The sequence below is a fragment of the Littorina saxatilis genome, linkage group LG6, assembly GCF_037325665.1.
Source record: "Littorina saxatilis isolate snail1 linkage group LG6, US_GU_Lsax_2.0, whole genome shotgun sequence".
In the NCBI taxonomy this organism is placed as follows: Eukaryota; Metazoa; Mollusca; class Gastropoda; order Littorinimorpha; family Littorinidae; genus Littorina; species Littorina saxatilis.
In genome coordinates, this window is record NC_090250.1 from 5606759 (window position 1) to 5629396 (window position 22638).

General features: G+C 41.6%; 1 protein-coding gene across 3 annotated transcripts in view; it reads left to right on the forward strand.

Moving 5' to 3' along the window:
• Positions 1-22638, forward strand: part of LOC138968367 (sodium- and chloride-dependent glycine transporter 1-like) — a 108177-nt gene that overhangs the window by 15508 nt on the left and 70031 nt on the right. Inside the window, exon 1 of one of the 3 annotated variants that reach the window (XM_070340925.1) lies at positions 8868-9146. The exons of 1 other annotated variant lie outside the window; for it this stretch is intronic. The gene's annotated coding sequence lies outside the window, so the exon portion shown is untranslated. Of the gene's footprint in view, positions 1-8867; positions 9147-9328; positions 9352-22638 lie in introns of those variants that run through there. One more of the 3 variants, XM_070340924.1, reaches the window with a different exon arrangement.

Here is a 22638-nt window from a genome sequence, read left to right on the forward strand (position 1 = left end):
AACAAAACAAAAACAACAACAAAAACGCCAATAAAAGCAGTTTATTAAGTTGTGCAAGTTGATCATCATCGACAAACCGAGATCGGGAGTGTCTGATCCACCAAACCACACACAAGCATTTTAACACGTGCCGTTCTCTTCCGCTCTACCTTCACTGTATGCTCTGATTCTTAGTACTCCGATGTCGTCTTCAAAATGAACTTGAACGCGTGTAACTTGACATTTGCTAAGAAGTCAGGTTTACTGCGTGGCATTCCTGAATGAGCGTATTTAAGACTGAATTACACGGGGTTTTCCCCCTGGGGCTTAACTGCATGTTTACAAAAGATAGTGAGATTCAGCGGTAAAATGAGACGAATTACTTGCAACATGTGAAATGCGTTCTACCCCCCCTGTCAGGCGCGCGCCCTCTCTCTCTCTCTCTCTCTCTCTCTCTCTCTCTCTCTCTCTCTCTCTCTCTCTCTCTCTCTCTCTCTCTCTCTCTCTCTCTCTCTCTCTCCCTCCCTCTCCCTCCCTCTTTCTCTCTCCCTCCCACTCTCTCTTTCTCTCTCTCTCTTTCTCTCTCTCTCTCTCTCTCTCTCTCTCTCTCTCCCTCCCACTCTCTCTCTCTCTCTCTCTCTCTCTCTCTCTCTCTCTCTCTCTCTCTCTCTCTCTCTCTCTCTCTCTCTCTCTCTCTCTCTCTCTCTCTCTCTCTCTCTCTCTCTCTCTCTCTCTCTCTCTCTCTCTCTCTCTCTCTCTCTCTCTCTCTCTCTCTCTCTCTCTCTCTCTCTCTCTCTCTCTCTCTCTCTCTCTCTCTCTCTCATACATCTAGACACACAGGTAAGTGTCAAAAGTTGTTGCGATCTCCTGAAGGCATTCATGGGTATCATCACATTATGGTTTAAAAAAAAATGCCGCTTGCCTTTTTTGTTGTTTATGTGTTTCTTTTTTTTCTTCATTTTTATTATGTTAACTTGCACCATCACTGCATGTTTCCTTCTGTCCATGCCCTAAATAAAGGACGCGCTTTTTTCGCTGAAGGTTACGAAAACAAACCAGTTCCACTTTTACATGCATTCCGGAAGCAATCGATCTTTTTTTTCCTTTTTTTTTTTAGGCATTCCGCACATCAGTGTCAAGGTCACTGCTGTCTGCGCATTTCTGAGCACGTGCTGCGTTTGCTCGTCCAGTTTTCGCTGATTTGATGCTTGTCTCGTTGTAAAAGACTTTAATGCGATGAAACCGCAGTAGCTCTGGGCCGAGGTTTTAGTTTATTTGATTGAAACGTTGATTGGTCTGAACGGGGTCGAAGCGACCTCTGATAAAATCAGTCACTGGAACTACTAGGCTCAGTGTTAAAAAAAGAACAAATCACGTAAAGTGATATCAAAACATTGAGTCACTCTTTTGACCTTTAACTTTGTTTGTGTGCTTAACGCCCAGCCGACCACGAAGGGCCATATCAGGGCGGTGCTGCTTTGACATATAACGTGCGCCACACACAAGACAGAAGTCGCAGCACAGGCTTCACTGTCTCACCCAGTCACATTATTCTGACACCGGACCAACCAGTCCTAGCACTAACCCCATAATGCCAGACGCCAGGCGGAGCAGCCACTAGATTGCCAATTTTAAAGTCTTAGGTACAGGGTGACCCAAAAAAAAGAGTACCCAAACAAAACGTCATAAATTGAACAAAAATAAAGCAATCTTCATAAAATGTATTTACACACACAAGTAGCCTCTGCATGATTTCAACAGAAAATGTTAGCGTTCTAGCTTGTCTTTCAGGAAAGTTATGCTCATTCTACAGAACATGCTCCAAATGGCCTCCCCCGGATTTAAATCCCCCAGATTTCTATCTTTGGGGGTTCCTGAAAGACGACGTCTACAGGAACAACCCACAGACAATCGCAGAACTCAAGCGAGCCATCACAACAACCATTCGCGAAATCTCGCAACAGGAGTGTGTGCGGGTGATTGATAACTTTGCGCGGCGAGTTCAAGTTTGCCTGAATCGGCGCGGAGGCCATTTGGAGCATGTTCTGTAGAATGAGCATAACTTTCCTGAAAGACAAGCTAGAACGCTAACATTTTCTGTTGAAATCATGCAGAGGCTACTTGTGTGTGTAAATAAATTTAATGAAGATTGCTTTATTTTTGTTCAATTTATGACGTTTTGTTTGGGTACTCTTTTTTTTTGGTCACCCTGTATGACCCGGCCGGGGTTCGAACCCACGACCTCCCGATCACGGGGCGGACGCCTTACCACTAGGCCAACCGTGCCGGTGACCTGAAACTAAGAGATAGACACTGAAAACCAAAGATCAGACATTAGAACTAGGCTCAATGGTTTAAAAACAAGTCACGTAAAGCGATATCAAAACATTTAGTCACTCTTTTGACCTGAAACTAAACGATAGACACTGGAAACCAAAGATCAGACACTAAAACTAGGCTTAGTGGTTTAAAAACGAGTTGCGTAAAGTGATATCAAAACATTTAGTCAATCGTTTGATCTTAAACTAAAAGATAGAACCAAAGATCAGCCACAACCGAAGACTGACACGGGTTGCGCTCGTCTCCGGGAAGCATCATGCCAACATGGGACAGTTTTTCTGGACTTCTGATCATATTATAAGAGTAAATATGGCTTAACTATATATTTGCGGATTTAAAGAACGATTAAGAATACAATACAATCATGTGTGAATATGTTACTACAATTTCAATGTTTATGCGATTTTTTTAAATTTAAAGAACTAATTATTAAATTAATTGTTTAAAGGGCAGCTGTCGGGTTGTGGCTCTCAAAATCTGTTCCTTAGAATGAGCTATCATGTAACTGAAACTATACTTAAAAGTTACTTGGTGATTTTGACAGCTTGATAACACAAGTCCGAAGACTTTAGACATGCTACAATGTCTTTAATCGAAGAAAGTTTGCATTCTTGGCCGAGTCAATGCAGCCCGCTCGAAAATTACTTCCCTTGGACGCGTGACGTCAGCCGCGGAATCGGCCGGGTTGAACGGTGCTCTCTTTATGCCGTGTAATGGGCGCAATCGGGTTGTCTAGTCAAGCCCTCAAGCATACTTCACGGGTAGGTGAAGAGAAACTTAGGATGGGGTGACTTCTCCCAGGCCAAAATTTCGCAGTAAAAAACGGAGTTCATAACATGTCGTCCGTCCCCCTCCTGCTTTTGTTCCACTTGAACCCTGTTTTTGTTCAACTTATTGGCAGATATTGTCACGCGTCGAGGAACACAAACACACACACACAAACACACTCACACACAGACACACACAGACACACACACACACACACACACACACACACACACACACACACACACACACGTGTTATCACACATATACACACACACACACACATACGTGTTATCACACACACACACACACACACACACACACACACACGATAACCATCACAAACACAGTTTGACAAATTCATCTTTGATTTTTTGCGGCCGAACCCCCCTCCCCCATTTTCCACAATAGATCCACTGTTTCATCTTTGTCTCCGTCTCTCTTCCCTTTATCTTATCTCGTCTATCTACTTGAGTGAGTAACTGAAGATGTATTATCATCATCTCTTTCCTAGATTTTCCCACCGACAGAGTTGGCTTTTGTCTTGAATTCAGTACCTCACACGTACACGGTAATTGGTGTGACACCTCAAGCGGACCTTCTTCATAAGTGTACAGTGTCTGCTGACAAGGGACACGAGGGTCTGTGGTTGAGCAACTTTATGGTTTAACCGGGTGGACTGGAGGAGTAGCAACAGCATGTGAACCACTTTAGAAATGACTTGTAAAGGTTGCAGTCGGTCAGATCAAAGAAGAGAAAATGTGAACGTGGGTCTTGAGAAGATATTACCATCCTAATACTTTACTTTGTGCAAGAATCAATCACGCGTACAGCATTACAGATGTCCAGCTGTAGTCTACATTGTACTGTAAACTTCACAGCGGCCTTATCGGCTTCCTCGAGTGACGTCACAGCAAGGCTAACGCTGCGGCGTCTTTCTTGTGCTGACAGAGTTGTCGGTCGCGGATTTTGAGTCGTTTCGGCCTGCCAACTGCTTCGTTTTTTTGCGGATTGTCAGAACTAGCAGAAAGTTTCACGCATTTTAATGGTTTCAAACTAATGATGAAAGTGTCTTCTTCTGGACCAAATCAACAGTCTTTAGTTGAATCAACTCGGAAAACTCTTAAACGCGTTTTTGCACGCAACTCCGCGCATTTTTGAGACCAGGCAACCCGACAGCTGCCCTTTAAGCTTCGAAATTGAAATGCAATCCCATTGTGGGGACTGAGGCAAAGTTTATTTGCCTAAAATGTATATCGATTTGATTGAAAAATGAGGTCGTGACAGTACCGCCTCAATTAAAAAAAAATATCTAAAAAAATATACGTCGAAGATGTGGAACAATTCCCACGCAGAGTTTCATAAGGATCTGTCCCATCGGTTTTTTTCGCAAACGCTCTTCGAGCACGCACGCGCACGAGCACACACACACACACACACACACAGAGAGAGCACGCACGCGTACGAGCACACACACACACACACACACACACACACACACACACACACACACACACGCACACACACACACACACATACAAACACGTGAGTGCGCACACTCACGCACGCACGCACGCACGCACACACACACGCACGCACGCACGCACACACACACACACACACACACACACACACACACACACACACACGCACCGTACTGTACACACAAACTGAGAGTTGAAGACCATTTTATGCGCACACTTTATCACTGAATGTACAAAAAGGTACAGATATAATGAATATAAACCTACACAAATTACCAACTTTTTGTTCTAAAAAAAAACAAGTCGCGTAAGGCGAAAATACAACATTTAGTCAAGTAGCTGTCGAACTCACAGAATGAAACTGAACGCAACGCAGCAAGACCGTATACTCGTAGCATCGTCACTCCACCGCCCGTGGCAAAGGCAGTGCCAGTGGAATTGACAAGAAGAGCGGGGTATTCGTTGCGCTGAGAAGGATAGCACGCTTTTCTGTACCTCTCTTCGTTTTAACTTTCTGAGCGTGTTTTTAATCCAAACATATCATATCTATATGTTTTTGGAATCAGGAACCGACAAGGAATAAGATGAAAGTGTTTTTAAACTGATTTCGAAAAATAAATTTTGATCATAATTTTTATATATTTAATTTTCAGAGCTTGTTTTTAATCCAAATATAACATATGTATATGTTTTTGGAATCAGAAAATGATGGGGAATAAGATGAACGTAAATTTGGATCGTTTTATAAAAAAAAAATTTTTTTTACAATTTTGAGATTTTTAATGACCAAAGTCATTAATTAATTTTTAAGCCACCAAGCTGAAATGCAATACCGAAGTCCGGGCTTCGTCGAAGATTACTTGACCAAAATTTCAACCAATTTGGTTGAAAAATGAGGGCGTGACAGTGCCGCCTCAACTTTCACGAAAAGCCGGATATGACGTCATAAAAGACATTTATCAAAAAAATGAAAAAAAAACGTCTGGGGATTTCATACCCAGAAACTCTCATGTCAAATTTCATAAAGATCGGTCCAGTAGTTTAGTCTGAATCGCTCTACACACACACACAGACAGACACACAGACACACACGCACGCACGCACATACACCACGACCCTCGTCTCGATTCCCCCTCTACGTTAAAACATTTAGTCAAAACTTGACTAAATGTAAAAAGAAAGGAAACACATTATGCTTTCTGTCTTTGCATTTGCTCGTTCTGTGAATCATGGATGTTCTAAAACTGCTCGCTGGCCTATTGATGTAACACATATCCCTCCAAATCCTCACAACGATGGAAAAATACAAACCCCACATTTTAAAAAGTCTGTTTGTTCTGTCAAAAATAGGTCAACAGCAAATGACTCCACTTAGGGAGTGTTTAATCAGCTAATATCAAGAACCATCGACCGAATTTCAACACCTCTCCAAAATGCAAACGGGTCACAAAGTGAGCTCTACAAATTGTCAACTGTCACCGAACGATAGGTTGATTGTTGGATGTGTCGTGTCCCTTCAACCTCTCTGGCCAGCAACAACAACAAAAATGTTGGTTTAGGATAACGTGAGGGTCGGAGGGAAGGCTTTTTTTTAATTTATTTGTTATTTAGTCCAGTTTCGAAGGAGGTTACTTCCCTTAGTCTCGGTGTGTTTCGCAAAATGTGCCAAAAGTTTTGAGAAATGGAAAAAACGTTTTAGGGTTGGCGGGGAAAAAATAGGGTCGGTCGGGTTACCCTAAACCAACTTTTTTGTGTGTGCCTAAAGGTATATTATTGCTCTGACCGTGTGGGTGGAGTTTCTGGCGAATCTGACGAATCTGGGGGATTGACTGTGCCTTAATCTAGACGCCCACGGCACGATTTGCTCAAATACGCTCACAAGTATACAATCAAACAAGTCGCGTGAGGCGAAATTACTACATTTAGTCAAGCTGTCGAACTCACGGAATGAAACAGAACGCGCATTTTTTCAGCAAGATATAACAGTTCCGTCAATCCCTGCGACAAGGAAATCCCTCATTTTTCACGTGCAAAGCGAAGTAAAGTTGACAAGCCGGTAAAGCGCAGTAGCTTCTATTGCGCTAAGCAGGAAAGCACGCTTTTCTGTTTAAAAAAAAAAAATTCTGAGCTTGTTTTTGTATTCAAACATAACATATATATATGTTTTTGGAATCAGAAAACAAAAGAGAATAAGATGAAATCATTGATGGATCGATTACTCAAATTTAAATTTTAATTAGCATTTTGAGATATTTAATGACCAAACTTATCAATTAATTTTTAATTTTTAAGCTTCGACGCTGAAATGCAATCCCATAGTCCGGGCTTTGTCGAAGATTGCTTGGCTAACATTTCAATCAAATTGATCGAAAAATGAAGTGAGGCCTCATCTTTCACAAAAAGCCGGATATGACGTCATCAAAGACATTTATCAAAAAAATGAACAAACTATCCAGGGATACCATACTCAGAAACCTTCATGTAAAGTTTCATGAAGATCGGTCCAGTAGTCTTCTCTGAATCGCTCTACACACACACACACACACACACACACACACACACACACACACACATACACCACGACCCTCGTCTCGATTCCCCCTCCTTGTTAAAACATTTAGTCAAAACTTGACTAAATACAAGAAAGGTAGGTTGTTGGAACGTTTGTTATTGACAAAACAATACATTCACAGATATTCACAGATATACGCTCACAAATATAGTAATTAATTAAATACCGATACCGCCCTCCATGACGCTGCAGCCTAGTAACACTATCAAGTACGCAAACAAGGACAGTAACTCAGGGAAAGTAACTTATTCCAACCCACAAAAAGAGTGCTGTTTCTTAGCCTCTTTTCTTCATTTTATTATGCTTTTAAAACACTTTCTTGTGCAAAGTGAAGGCAGTCCCCCTGCGCGGTACCCTTATTTGCAACGTATAATCTTATGGTCAAACTATTGAAGCCACAGAAATGTTGTACAAGCAATCTTCGACAAATCCCGGACTATAGGATTGCATCATAGTTTCAGCTTGAAAGCTTAATAATTAATTGATAAGTTTGGTCATTAAAATCTCAAAATGTTTATTAAAATTTCTATTTTAGTAATCGTCCCAAAAAAGATTTAATCTTATTCTTTATCATTTCCTGATTTTAAAAACATACAAGCTCATAAAGTTAACAAGAATAGAGAAAAGCGTGCTTACCTTTGAAGCGCAATCGCTATTGCATATTGGCTAGTCAATTTTTGTACGTTATTCACGCCGCGGGGAATCGACGAAGTTATATTGTCTTGGTAAAAAAAAAAATATACATTGTGTTCAATTTCATAATGTGCGTTTGACAGTAATTTTTAATTTGAGTAAAATCAGTAATTTCCCTTTACGCGACTTGTTTTTCTTTGGTCAGTATTAGACCTTTGAACGCCAGACTGAGACTTGCAGGAGGACAGTCACGTCTGCCACTGAGTCAGGTGTCTCAGTGTCGTCTGCCACAGACAAACCTCTACCAATGCCATTGGTCGCGGTGGCATGCCGTCTGCTTTTGGCCTGGATCTTTTGATTAAAAGATCGATACAGAAAGAATGCCATCACCCGGATCGCTTTTTCTGTTCGTAACGAAAGTCTTTTCAGTTTTCCCGGTCGGTGGTCACAATTAAAGCCGTGCTTGAGAATTATCAAATATTTATTTTTCATTGAAATTGCTGCAATCGCAGATTGTTGTCCTTAAAATGGGACTGCGCACGCAATGTGTACATTTAAATGTCGCGCAATACAAACGCATAGTTCTTACTTCTGAACGCGGGGAACGGCCTTGGCCTTGGCACGATGTCATAGGTAACAAGAAAATTTTCCAGACAGACGCCTACAGACGCGGCGGCGGGTCAGCCGGGAAGACTATGGTAGGCCAAAGGCGACAACAGTAAGCTGCGTTTCTACACACCCACCCCCACCTCCCCCTGAAATGAGGGATGATGATGGTGTCATGTCACATTAACGCTCAACAGGTGCCAAAACCCGAGTTGTTCCCTGCTGAATCATCACTCGTCGTTCAATTAAGCTAACCTGCTTTGACGAGATTTACAATTCCTCATCTTTAAAGTTGTCCCAGTGGAAATTTTCCGTAGTGATGCCCCAGGGTCGCAGATCTGGCATGACATTTCAGTGGCATTTATCCAGAGTCTTTCACCGGGCGCACACGCCGCGTCATTTGTCACCTTTTTCGTCGGCGTTTAAAAGCAAAACGAACACGCAATTAGGAGACTGGATCGGCAGGGGCTCTCCCGGTTTCCTCAGTTATTATTACTTGTCAGACTGAGATTCATGATCTGCAGAAAACTTCTAGCTATTGAGTTTTGTCCAAAAACAACAAAACTGGTACTGATTACTTAACATACCGGTATTTATATTACCGGTAGGTGTATTACTGTCTGTCCTAAGAACAAAACACGACTGACTTATATTGTTTCTGTGCACTCGTTTACGTATATAACGTGCTGCAGAATCACGCTGACAGCAGTTCTGACAACGCATTTTGCTGATTCGGCGTGAGACAAAGACTGCAAGAAAAGAAACTCGTGAGTTTTTGGCTGATTTTTTTTTCCCCACTAACAATTTATTTTGCTTGCGGTTTGTGTCTTTCAAAGAAAGAAGGGAAAAAATAGAGGAAAGTGATATTTTCATCTTCGCCGGACTTTCCTTGTCGTTCGACTCATCTTGGTCAGAAGCCGTAAACATCACACAGAGAGAGAGGAAATTCATCTGATATATCTTCATGATGGGGTATGTTTGTTATGCACAAATATCGGTCATCGGTTTGGTATCCGTATGTTATCGATTTTTTTCCCCCGTTGTCGATTGTCTTTTGGTTTCAGTGGTGGTCTTCTGTTTTCCCCTCGTGTGGCAATCTATGTTATGTGAGAGATATACCGACTCAGTCGATTAGTAACAAATGTAGAAGGTCTATGTTTTGGGCCATAATTATGGCAAAATATGTAACGCGAGGGAGGGGCCGGCTCAATTTAGAAAATATATATTTGCTGGAGAGAGCACAAGTAATGGTGCATGCTTTGTTCTTGTTGTGTATTATCTTTCAGTATTTCTTTCTCTTATGTATCTCTCTCTGGTAGTTTTTTTTAAAACTTTTTCAATCACAAGGTAGACAAGACATGCGGAATGTGAAGTTTCTATGGCGGAGACTTGAAAATTATCCCGGAAAGGGCAGACGTAATAATTATGAGCACAAAAATGTAGGATTTGTCTGTCTGTGTATCTCACAGTCTGTCTGTCTGTCTGTCTGTCTGTCTGTCTGTCTGTCTGTCTGTCTGTCTGTCTGTGTCTACCTGACACACACACCCTCCCCCCTCTCTCTCTCTCTCTCTTTCTTTCTTTCTCTTTCTTTCTTTCTCTTTTTCTTTCTCTCTCTCTCTCTCTCTCTCTCTCTCTCTCTCTCTCTCTCTCTCTCTCTCTCTCTCTCTCTCTCTCTCTCTCTCTCTCTCTCTTAAAACACTAGGCCGAGAGCTTGGTGCAAAAAAGCATGTACATTTGCGTATCTGTTGCCCTAAAATAAAGTTCGTTCGTTCTCTCTCTCTCTCTCTCTCTCTCTCTCTCTCTCTCTCTCTCTCTCTCTCTCTCTCTCTCTCTCTCTCTCTCTCTCTCTCTCTCTCTCTCTCTCTCTCTCTCTCTCTCTCTCTCTTTCTCTGTTGCCTTTTTTTTTAAGCAACCAGCATTTGTTTTTTCTCAATATATGTATAACATTTTTGTAGGAAAATTTGATCCGATAAAGAAACCACTGTCTGACAGGTTTGAACAGTCAAGGTCATAACATTGTTTTGTTTACAGGTATGACCTGATGAGAAAAAAAGTCCTACATTGATTCCTTGTCGTTGTCTGTGAACACTGTTGACCAACTTCTTCACTCTTATATAATCATAATAAGTAAAGACAGTTTGTGAGTCGGCATGTACTTAAATGATTGTCATAGCACAGCTGGCGATGATTTAATTTCGTTGTGGGTGTTCTTTCCTCTTTGTTACATTTAGTCCTAGGTTTTTGTTTGTCTTTTTGTTTCTTTGTTGGTGGTTGTTTTTTCTCCGAATTAGAAACATCTTGTGCTAAGTTTGTTAAAGATACCTTGATTCCTTCTAGTGTGACCGATCATGTAAAACAGAACAGATCTATCCAGGCTTGTACATATACTCAGAGCATGCTTTCTCATGGACACATATATTACAAATCGTATAATTCTGAAAACTTGTCTTGCTTCAAACTGAGCAAAGTGTTATTTGATTTTTGTTTTTGTTTGTTCGCTGTTGTTGACTTTGTTGTTGTTGTCGTTGTGGTTTTCTTGTTTTGTTGTGGTGTTTTTTTTAAATTTTGTGTGTGCTTCATTACTTTGTAACTCGCACTGATATGATATCATCAAGTTTTGCGAGATTGATTCAGTAGAAAAAGCGCTTTGCACAGAAAGCAGTTCGAGTGTTAATTTGTATTACGTATCCAAATGGAAGGATGCTTCCATCCCAATGTACAATCCTGCACAGATCGCGTACAATCCTGCACAGATCGCGTACAATCCTGCACAGATCGCGTACAATCCTGCACAGATCGCGTACAATCCTGCACAGATCGCGTACAATCCTGCACAGATCGCGTACAAAGGCAGGATGGAAATATTTTTAAATGCTCTGTTCAGTGGGGTACATGGAAAGAAACTTGTACGTTGACCTCGCTTGACATTGAAAGCTGACTTGGCATAAATACAAAATGTGGTGTCCATCTCATTAGACACGCACATTTGTGGTCATCAGGTCTGTAGTGTGCCCTTCAGAGGACATCACACGTGTCCTGTAATTGAGGATATTTCATTCCTCTCACGAGCGTTTCTAAAGAACTCTGACACCAACATCATGTGATGAAGGTTTTCATGATAAGCGTGTCTGTTTCAGGAACATGCCCAGGGCATGAGGAATTGTCATGGTGTTTAATTTCGGGGTCGCTTAAAATTCTTAAAGAAGGAGCGCAAAACACACACCCACACTGACACGCACGCACGCACGCACACACGCACGCACACACACATACACAATCACACGGACACACACACACACATACACAATCACACGGACACACACACACACACACACACACACACACACACACATCCGCTACCATCATACGTCACTCTTACTTTTGCCGATGTGTTGCACCGCGTGAGGTTGCGAAGTTGAATTCCATAAACTGACGTCATGTTCGCTGTTTGGACTTTACAACTGGGACCATTTTATGATCAGAAAACCGCTGACTTGATTCTGTTTTTGTGTTTATCTGTTTGTTTTGTATTGTATTGGTGGGTTTTTTGCCGTTGATCATCATCATCGTCATCGTCATCATCGTCATCATCATCATCATCATCATCATCATCATCATCATCATCATCATCATCATCATCATCATCGTTCAGCCATGTTTTCTATAAACAGGGAGAAGGGGAAATTCACATGTAGTCCAAGTCAAATGTCCGATTTGCCTGGGTTACTTTTGGTTTGTTTGTTTGTTTGTTTGTTTGTTTTAAAATCGGTCACACAATCGAAGTATGCTAACTGCAACTGTAAGCTGTGTCACTGCAAATGAAAAGAAAATGTGGCCGTAAATTACTTGCGAGCGTTTGGGAAACACCTGTTCAAGCTTTTCCTGCCAAAACGATGAAAGATCACAAAATAAAAGTAAACAGCTGGAAAAAAAAACACCACAGTGCACTCTCAACAAGTCTAGTAACGCAGAAGATGACACCATAAAATAATCTTTGAAGCGAAGAAAGATGCTTGTATTAAGTATATATCTTTGCTCGAATTTCCAACGAGTGCTTTCAACAGTTGGCAGGATTTTGTGGGTTACGTTTTGTTTACAAAATCGTCAAGGATCAATTGCTTCTATGTTCTGAGTATTAACGGGGAGATCAAAGACTTCGACAAAACACATTCCTTTGAAAGATACGGGACTCTCTCTCCACACTCTGGAACATTTGTCAGTGTCTGGTGTTTACCTATGAGGCTGATGAGTAATTTTCGTTGAACGACTTTCCAGCTTTTGCGCAATGTTCGTTCCCGTGCTTTCGGGACCTTTTTCATAATTTCCCTGTCAGTTTTCTCTTTGTTCCTTTGCGCATCTTCTTCTACACAGCCTACATGTCAGTGCCTCGTGACGTCCACAGCCTACATGTCAGTGCCTCGTGACGTCCACAGCCTACATGTCAGTGCCTCGTGACGTCCACAGACATACACGTCCAGGGCACGAGAGAGAGGGGCTTCCAAAATGAGGCAGGGGTACAGAGGCTGACCCAGCTGCAGTTGAAATTTAGCATTTGAAAGGGGTATTTTGGCCGGGTCTCTAACTCAGAAATAAGGTACATTTGCCTAACAGGGGGGGGGGGGGGGAGGTCCGGAACTCACCCCCCCCCCCCTCCCCCAACCCACCCTCACCCGAGATCCAGCGGCAGGATCCAAAATACCGACTTCAGGCTGCACTCCGTGCTCTTGCGAGGAAACGTCACTGATCTTCATCTTGTGTATTTGTTTATTAGTTGGCGGCTTAAGAAGGTACACAAACTGAATCTTGTTTGGATGGGGGTATTTAACCAAATATGCGCCATTGAGACGCCGATTGTCACAGCAGCGTGGAATTAAGCCTTGCCTCTGTCGCACTTTTCATTCCCCTAGCCTCCCCCCCTCCCCCCTCCCGCCTCCCATGTCTCAAATCGATTTATATATTAATGACATCACAAAAAGTGAAGAGGATTGCATGACCGGCGCCCGTCACGTGTTTGTGTGGGCGTGGTGTTTAGCTGTACAGGTTTCTCGCCCCCCCCCCCCACCCCCCCCCCCCACCCCACCCCCTTCTTTTGTTTCTTACTGACTGGGTTTCCCGTACTTTGTCTTCGTACCATATGCAAAATGCAACCGGCGAAATTGCGCAGTAAACATGTGCACAGTCTTCTCTTCCTTCCCTCCCCCCAGGCATCGTGAACCACTTTGTGTTTCTATTACGCAGCAACATATTCGTTGGCCTGAATTCACTCTTAATTTTATACTAGAGTGTTACAATTTTGCACCAAACATGAAACGATTATACGTTTAGATTGGTAGTTGATAATTGCGGTGAAGAATTCTCCGTGCGTATAATACCATACGGTCGACGACCTAACCGTCTCGTCGCACTAACCCAAGTCCAAGTCAGAAATTGTGCCGTCATTTCAGGCTACATCTCAGGGCTCACCAGTCTGTGCATCTCTGCGTCCTACTCGCACTTGAAGCCGACAAAAACGTTCTAGAAATTCATAAAGGGGATCCCGAGGTGCACTAAAACTGAAAAAGAGCAGGTCCCGTGACGCACTAAACGTGAAAAGAGCAGGTCCCGTGACGCACTTAACGTGAAAAGAGCAGGTCCCGTGACGCACTAAACGTGAAAAGAGCAGGTCCCGTGACGCACTGAACGTGAAAAGAGAAGGTCACGTGACCACTAAACGTGAAAAGAGCAGGTCCCGTGACGCACTGAACGTGAAAAGAGAAGGTCACGTGACCACTAAACGTGAAAAGAGAAGGTCCCGTGACGCACTAAACGCCGTGAAAAGAGCAGGTCCCGTGACGCACTAAACGTGAAAAGAGAAGGTCACGTTACCACTAAACGTGAAAAGAGCAGGTCCCGTGACGCACTAAACGTGAAAAGAGCAGGTCCCGCGACACACTAAACCTGAAAAGAGCAGGTCCCGCGACACACTAAACCTGAAAAGAGCAGGTCCCGTGACACACTAAACCTGAAAAGAGCAGGTCCCGTGACACACTAAACCTGAAAAGAGCAGGTCCCGTGACACACTAAACCTGAAAAGAGCAGGTTCCGTGACGCACTGAACGTGAAAAGAGCAGGTCCCGTGACGCACTAAACGTGAAAAGAGCAGGTCCCGAGTTGCACTAAAACTGAAAAAGAGCAGGTCCCGTGACGCACTAAACGTGAAAAGAGCAGGTCCCGGGACGCACTAAACATGAAAAGAGCAGGTCATGTGACGCACTAAACGTGAAAAGAGCCGGTCCCGTGACGCACTAAACGTGAAAAGAGCAGGTCCCGTGACGCACTAAACGCGAAAAGAGCAGGTCCCGTGACGCACTAAACGTGAAAAGAGCAGGTCCCGGGACGCACTAAACATGAAAAGAGCAGGTCACCGGACGCACTAAACGTAAAAAGAGCAGGTCCCGTGACGCACTAAACGTGAAAAGAGCAGGTCCCGTGACGCACTAAACGTGAACATAGCAGATCCCGTGACGCACTAATCGTGAAAAGAGCCGGTCCCGTGACGCACTAAACGTGAAAAGAGCAGGTCCCGTGACGCACTAAACGTGAAAAGAGCAGGTCCCGTGACGCACTAAACGTGAAAAGAGCAGGTCCCGTGACGCACTAAACGTGAAAAGAGCAGGTCCCGTGATGCACTAAACGTGAAAAGAGCAGGTCCCGTGACGCACTAAACGTGAAAAGAGCAGGTCCCGTGATGCACTAAACGTGAAAAGAGCAGGTCCCGTGACGCACTAAACGTGAAAAGAGCAGGTCCCGTGACGCACTAAACCTGAAAAGAGCAGGTCCCGGGACGCACTAAACGTGAAAAGAGCAGGTCCCGTGACGCACTAAACGTGAAAAGAGCAGGTCCCGTGACGCACTAAACGTGAAAAGAGCAGGTACCGTGACGCACTAAACGTGAAAAGAGCAGGTCCCGTGACGCACTAAACGTGAAAAGAGCAGGTTCCGGGACGCACCGTGCTAAACTTGAAAAGAGCAGGTCCCGGGACGCACTAAGCCTGAAACAATCAGGTCCCGTAACGCACTACAAATCTCTTGACTCCGGAGTTCTCTTCAATCCATCGTCTTTGCTTCCCATTAAGCGCCATTCTGATTTCACCAAAAATATGACCAAAGAGTGCAACAGAAATATGTACGATTTTTTTACCACCTGTTCATCATTTGTATTGAGAGAAATGAACTACATTTTGCACGTGATCGACCAGCGATTTGTTGTCGGAGAGCTTTGTACTTCTGCCACAACAATTCGAAACTGCAACATTAATTTTATTGTGGTTGTTTGCTTGCTTAACGCCCAGCCGACCACGAAGGGCCATATCAGGGCGGTATTAATTTTATTCGACTGATGATAATCTAAATGTCAATAATTTGAAATAATTATGTTGATTTTCTAAAATGATACTTTTTAAAACTGCCACGTGTTCTATTGTTCTTAAGAAGTGAAAAGACCACAACTTTGCTGCACATCGTCACTGAACTGGAAATGAGACGCTAAAAAAAGACCTGATGAAATTGTAAACATTATTTTTTAGAAAACAATCATCCTAGCTTCTGTTTTGCTTGATAACAGGCATCATGGCTTCAGTTTTATTTAAAAACAAGCATCCTGGCTTCAGTTTTATTTGAAAACAAGCATTCTGGCTTCAGATTTATTTGATAACAAGCATCTTGGCTTCAGTTTTATTTGAAAACAAGCATCATGGCTTCAGTTGTATTTGACAACAAGCATTCTGGCTTCTGTTGTATTTGAAAACAAGCATCCTGGCTTCATTTGTATTTGATAACAAGTATCCTGGCTTCAGTTGTGCTTGAAAGCAAGCATCCTGGCTAAAAAAAACACCTAAGAAACAAGTCGCGTGAAGCAATATCAAAATATTTAGTCAATCTGTTGGCCTAAAACTAAGAGATTGACACTGAAATCTTGGCATCAGTCATTTAGCCAAAACCCGAACACAGAGACGGGTCGCGCTGGTCCACTGAGTGTGATAACATAGGACCTGTTTCGCATTAACTGACTTTTTTTTAGTTTTCAGAATGTTTTCAGAGTTAACAGGAAATATCTATATACTAGCCTGGGACACTCGATTGTCAGATTTTGCGCATTAGGGGCATTTTCTACTGCTGGGTATCTGGATTAGCAAATGAATGAGCTTTAGACTGGGAAGGAGATAAACACAAAAAAATTCTCACTTTTTGAGATTGTTTGAAACTAATTGGCATTGTCGACAACGGTTGAAAAGGAGCTGCATTCGTGTTGTCTATATTAGTCTAAAAAAACACGTTTTAAATCAAGAAAAAATGTATTAAATATAATCAAACAGACAAACAAAAACAAACAAAAAAACAATAATAAACAAACAATGCATGCATAAAACAATAAACAATAAACAAATTTATAAAATAATTGATAAGTAAATAAATAGACAAAAGTAAACGAAATAAATAAATAAATAGATGTACACGAATACACATCAAACCTGTTTAAACTGCAAATAACTTACAATTAAGTCGCTGTCAAAATACTGACAGAATAAAATATACCAAGAGATGCAGATAATTCATTATATATGCAGTCAAAACATAAAACTATTATAGGTGTCATTCCTTGTGCTTGCAAAATATGAAGTCGAGGCTGACATTCAAATGTTTGTTTCTCTGTGTATCGTGAAGTCGAACTATCCAGCCATCAAATCTTCGCCTTCAAGAAATGTTTTAAGTGTATTATTGTTGTTTAAGGTTTTATTGCCCTTTATAACCGACATTCGTGCCTTAAACTCAACAACAGCAAGAAAAGTCAAGAAATGTTTTAACTGTATTATTGTTGTTAAAGGTTTTATTGTCCTTTATAACCGACATTCGTGCCTTAAACTCAACAACAGCAAGAAAAGTCAAGAAGCACATAGGTCTAGCAGCGTCATTTATTTATGCAAATAAGCTTATTCTAATTGGTCATAACTTTTGTAAATTAAGTACGTGACTGGAGCGACTGCATTAAATCTGGGTTAAGACGTTCCACCAGAAATAAATCAAAATATGTCAATGAGTTAACTGGTTGTAATTATAACGCTACAGGAAGCGGAGAGTATAATTATATGCGTGTCCATTTTTATCATGACACTATTTTGGGTTCGCAGTGTCACGTGAACATCCAGAGTACTAGATATATAGATACATAGATAAAGAAAGAAAAAATGAATTAATCAATAAATCAATACATCGATAAATGAATAAATAAATAAATAAATGAGAATATCAAATGTATAGAGAGTACTTCCAGATCAAGTTATCGTTACATGTGCATTTCCAAATCAGTATGTTTTGTTTGTACCCATCTTTGGTTGGCAGTATTGTGTGAAGACAGTATCTGGAGTGCTGAAACACTTGCCGTCTTGCGGATTATGCAGTGCCGGAGTCAGAGAAATCAGGGCGAGTTATTTTGTTTACCTCCATCTTCTTATGCTAATGAGATGCTGATGAAGTCTGACGTATGTGTCACGTGCTAGGAGCTGAAGTTGCTAAGTGTATACATACATCAGAAAATCTGGGGTGACAGGGAATATATCTCCTCCCCCCCCCCCCCCTCAATCCCCAACCATCCGCACACCTTAATTCCCCCCCCTCCTCCACCCCCATTTCAGACAGACAGACATACTGTGACATGTAGGCAGAACACTGCGCACACACACACACACACACACACACACACACACACACACACACACACACACACACACACACACACACAAACAAGTTATACAAGATCTCTCACTAGAGCAGTGACTTCATGTCTTCCTGATGATGCAAAAACCACATATTATGTTTCTGTGTGACTGACCGAACCATACTTAACCGGTTACTGATCAGGGAGCAGCTGAGGTCGGCAGTATTTATTGTAGTACAAATCGGGTTATAGCCATGAAGTTTTGTTGTGAGCCTGTGGTCGGTAACTGACCGATTTCCGGGCTTCATTTCAAGGCGCGGGTTCACTGACGAGATTGGGGGGTGGGGGTGATAGGTTGGAGGTTACCAAAGCAAACAAGCTTTTGTTTTTTTATTGTTGTTGTTACATCCCCCGTATATTCGGGGATGTATAGGTTTCACTCTGTCTGTCTGTTTGTTTCTTTCTTTGTTGGTTGGTTGGTTGGTTGGTTGGTTGGTTGGTTGGTTGGTTGGTTGGTTGGTTGGTTTGTTCATCTGTTTGATTGTTTGTTTCTTTGTTGGTTGGTTGGTTTGTTGGTTGGTTGGTTTGTTTCTTTGTTGGTTGGTTTGTTCATCTGTTTGTTTGTTTGTTTGTTTCTTTGTTGGTTGGTTTGTTCATCTGTTTGATTGTTTGTCTCTTCAGGTTGTTAGTCCGCACTGTCAACTCTGGTTGTAGCTTTATTGTTATCTTGATTGGTTCGAAAAGCAGTATTGTGTAACATAAGTTTGGGAAATGAAATTAGAAAAAAATAACTGTTCATAATGAACGCCTGTCCGACACAGAACTTTCTCTGAAGTCAGGAGTCTGTCCAGTCTCCATCCACAACTTTGGAGGTGACGAAAATCAGTGCGTGCACTGACTGAAAACACCTCAATAACCCCGATTATACTTTGGAATTGACGAAAATCAGTGCGTACACTGACTCAAAGCACCTACAAATACAGCCGAGAATACTTTGGAATTGACGAAAATCAGTGCGTACGCTGACTGAAAACACCTAAAATACAGCCGAGAATACTTTGGAATTGACGAAATTAGTCAGTGCGTGCACTGACTGAAAACACCTAAAATACAGCCGAGAATACTTTAGAATTGAACACCTCAAACGAAAATCAGTGCGTGCACTGAGTGAAAATACCTTAAATACCGCCGAGAATACTTATGAAGTGACAAAAATCAGTGCGTGCTTCCACTGAAATAATAATAATAATAATAATAATAATAATAATAATAATTGTCAGTAAGTACTGGTGTCACATGACTGATGTGAACCAGTTGATTGGCTAATGGCGATGCGCTAAAACTGTTAGCGCACTCTTGGAGTGCGCTAACTTTTCCACAGAGCGTATTCTTCCGCCCTTTGCTTAAATGAGAGTGTACTCTCATCCTCAGAATTAATTAATGACATGTAGCTTATATTCTCCACAATACCAATGATTAAGACCATAAATTTCCTGCTTCTCAATTAAAGCAGAAGATGGGTTTTTTTCTGACAGATTGCATGTGCCTGTGCCACAGTTGCCACTGATCTAAAAATAGAACCCGCTGTGTCTAATTTTTCAGTTTCGACTTGCGAAGATTCCTCTAATAATTATGCCATGTTAGTGGCATGTAGTTTATTGTACACATTACCAAATGATGAGTTAGTATACAATTCCCAGCAGCTAACAGAAAACACAAGTGTTATTCCGATAACGTAGCAGCAGAGACGGTAGGTAGCAGCTAGATCCGCACGTAGCAGACTACACTGAAATACGACTGCATCTGTTCTGTAAATGAATGTTTTCCGAATTATTATTTCAAGGCAAGAACAATCGGAATCGAAAACGTGTAGGGTTTAGAACGTTCTTACCATATATACCCGTGTGACCTGGAATAATAGGCCGTGAAAGGTGGATGCAGCGCCCAAAGGCAGTCGATCTACTGGCCGATGTGAATGCGTGATATATTGTGTAAAAAATTCCATCTCACACGGCATTAATAGGTAACATGCGCCTTGAGTCGCCTTGTGTGGTGAGATACGTGCGCGATATAAATCCTCGTAAATAAAAAATAAAAAAATAAAAATATAAGACTTATTACCAGCCTGCCTCATGCGTGCAGACTCAGTGCAACGTGACGAGCAATTTTAGTTTTTGAGATGAGACTCAGTGCAGTAGCAGACGACATAAATCCCGCTCAGCAAATTAACATGTTGGGCAAATGTGAACGATAAAACGATGGGGATATAATACGTGTAGGGTTCAGAGCATTCTTACCGTTCATATTTAGTACCAGACTCCCCGATGAGTGAAGATACCACACGAGAAACATGCCACATTTATTTTGAAAATTTGCTTTCCGTCGACCTTGGCAAGGGGCAAAACTCTGCACTGTGACAGTCAATCTGTCGAAGCTCGAGGAAGGTTTCGAATCGCAAAGAACGAAGAGCACAGTCCTTTCTCCGAGCCAGTTTAAATGAGGTCTCTATGAAAGATCATCACTTTTTAGCTTAACGCTACACTGGAATTTACCAACAGAAATTAAAACAAGAGTTTGCGTGTGACGGAAGCACGACACACTTGAGACAGCCCACACAAAAGTAGATCCAGTGACACAAACCTGACCACACAGTTACGCCTATCCAAATGCGCGTTGCAAAATGTGCGTTTTGAATCTTCTTTTTTCTCTGGCGGTACTGACAATATCGTTATTGAAACAATCCCAGTGCACTAGGGGATTTATAGAGCAAATCTCGAAAATAATTATTGAACTCAGCGCTATGCGCTTCGTTCAATAATGAATTTTCTCGATTTGCTCTATAAATCCCTTAGTGCACTGGGATGTCTCAATAACTTAAATAATAATAATAATAATAATAATAATAATAATAATAATAATAATAATAATAATAATAATAATAATAATAAATGAGCATTTATATAGCGCAACATCATAACTTTACAATTATGCTCTTTGCGCTTGACACATTTAAAATTTAAAACACAGTTATACGTAGAGGTTACATGCCGAGTCTCAGTGATTATTAAAAATAATGGTCGAAGTTAGCGGATCATGAAAAATGCGAGCTTCAGCGAGCTTTTTCATGACCGCGAACTGAGACCATTATTTTTAATAATCACTGAGACGAGGTGTGTAACCTCTTTATTCCCCCTTTCTTCAGTTATTCAAAGAAAACAGGAGTTTTTGTGCGAAAGTTTGATCGAATCCGAATCACTCAACCAGTCAACCTGCGCAGGCGATCGATTAATGCGCGGTTGTATAGTTCCGTGCAAATCATTCCATTCTGTTAACACTTCTTGTCAGTTTCCCTGTTTTAGACTAAAATCAAGTACACAGATGTGCTTTTATTCTGCTGTGGCGGTAAAGGCAGATATTGTGTGTTCTGTTTATGTTTTAGTATCGCTTGAGATAATGTTCTTTCGTCAAATGGGACTAGCAGACGAACTTTTGCACCCGTGTTCCAACGTTAATTACTGTATGAAGTTCAGTTTTCTGGGGAAAATAGTGTATGAAACCGCTTTATGTTGTTTAAATTGATGAGGTGTGTGCATTTGGTTGCGTGTGATCTGTTTATAAAATGAAATATTGTTGAAAACTGACCGTCGGATTGCAGTCAGTGTTGTCGAAGAAACTGCGTTAAAAGAAGGGGAACTACTCTTGTCGGCTAGAGTATGAGTTACTTGCCTTGGGAATTTGCTTGTGATGAACGGGTTGTGCACGGCAGATCTAGATTCAGAAAACAACAACACTCATGGATTTTATATGGAGATTCATGTGTTCAGGCCTGTAGTTGTTAATTTAAACGCGGTATGTTTGTATTGTTTGCTCCAGAGATGTATACTTCGTACGTATAGAGCGTTCGGAACTTTTCAGTCGCAAAAGTAGTACCAAAACAGAACAGCTTCTCAACCCATTGCACTATCGAGGATTCAGGCTGTTGCTGGCTCGTTATTTGTTTGGTTGCTGGGTCATTATCGAAAAATAACTAGCTCTACAAGTTTACAGAGGTAAAGAAGCAGAGGGGGGAATAAAAGCATTTACATCTACATTCGTAGTCAGCAACGCTTAATTAAAAGCATACACCATCAAACATTCATTACAAAAGATTCTTCCACTAACTAAGTAATAAAAACATGAATAAAATAGGTAGTGAAAAAAAGGAAATACCAGCTGAATACCCTTAAAACAGAACATGTTATCAACAATACTGAAAACAGCCCTAGATGTTTATATACATTATCACATTATCACTAAAACAACAAATACACTACATGTAGCCTACTGATGGACTGAGAGAACAAAATCAGGGGTTGTATTTCTTGAAGAGGTGCGTTTTAAGTGCTCGTTTGAATGCTTGGGGTGACTGAGAGTGGCGGATGTGAAAGGGGAGAGAATTCCATTGTGTGGGTGCGCAGAAAGTAAAAGTGCGTTGTCCGTATGTTTTGGTTTTGCACGGTGTGTGGAATGGTGAGGATGCGACAGTCAGAAGAGGCACGGAGTTGTCTTGCTGGAGAATAGACGGT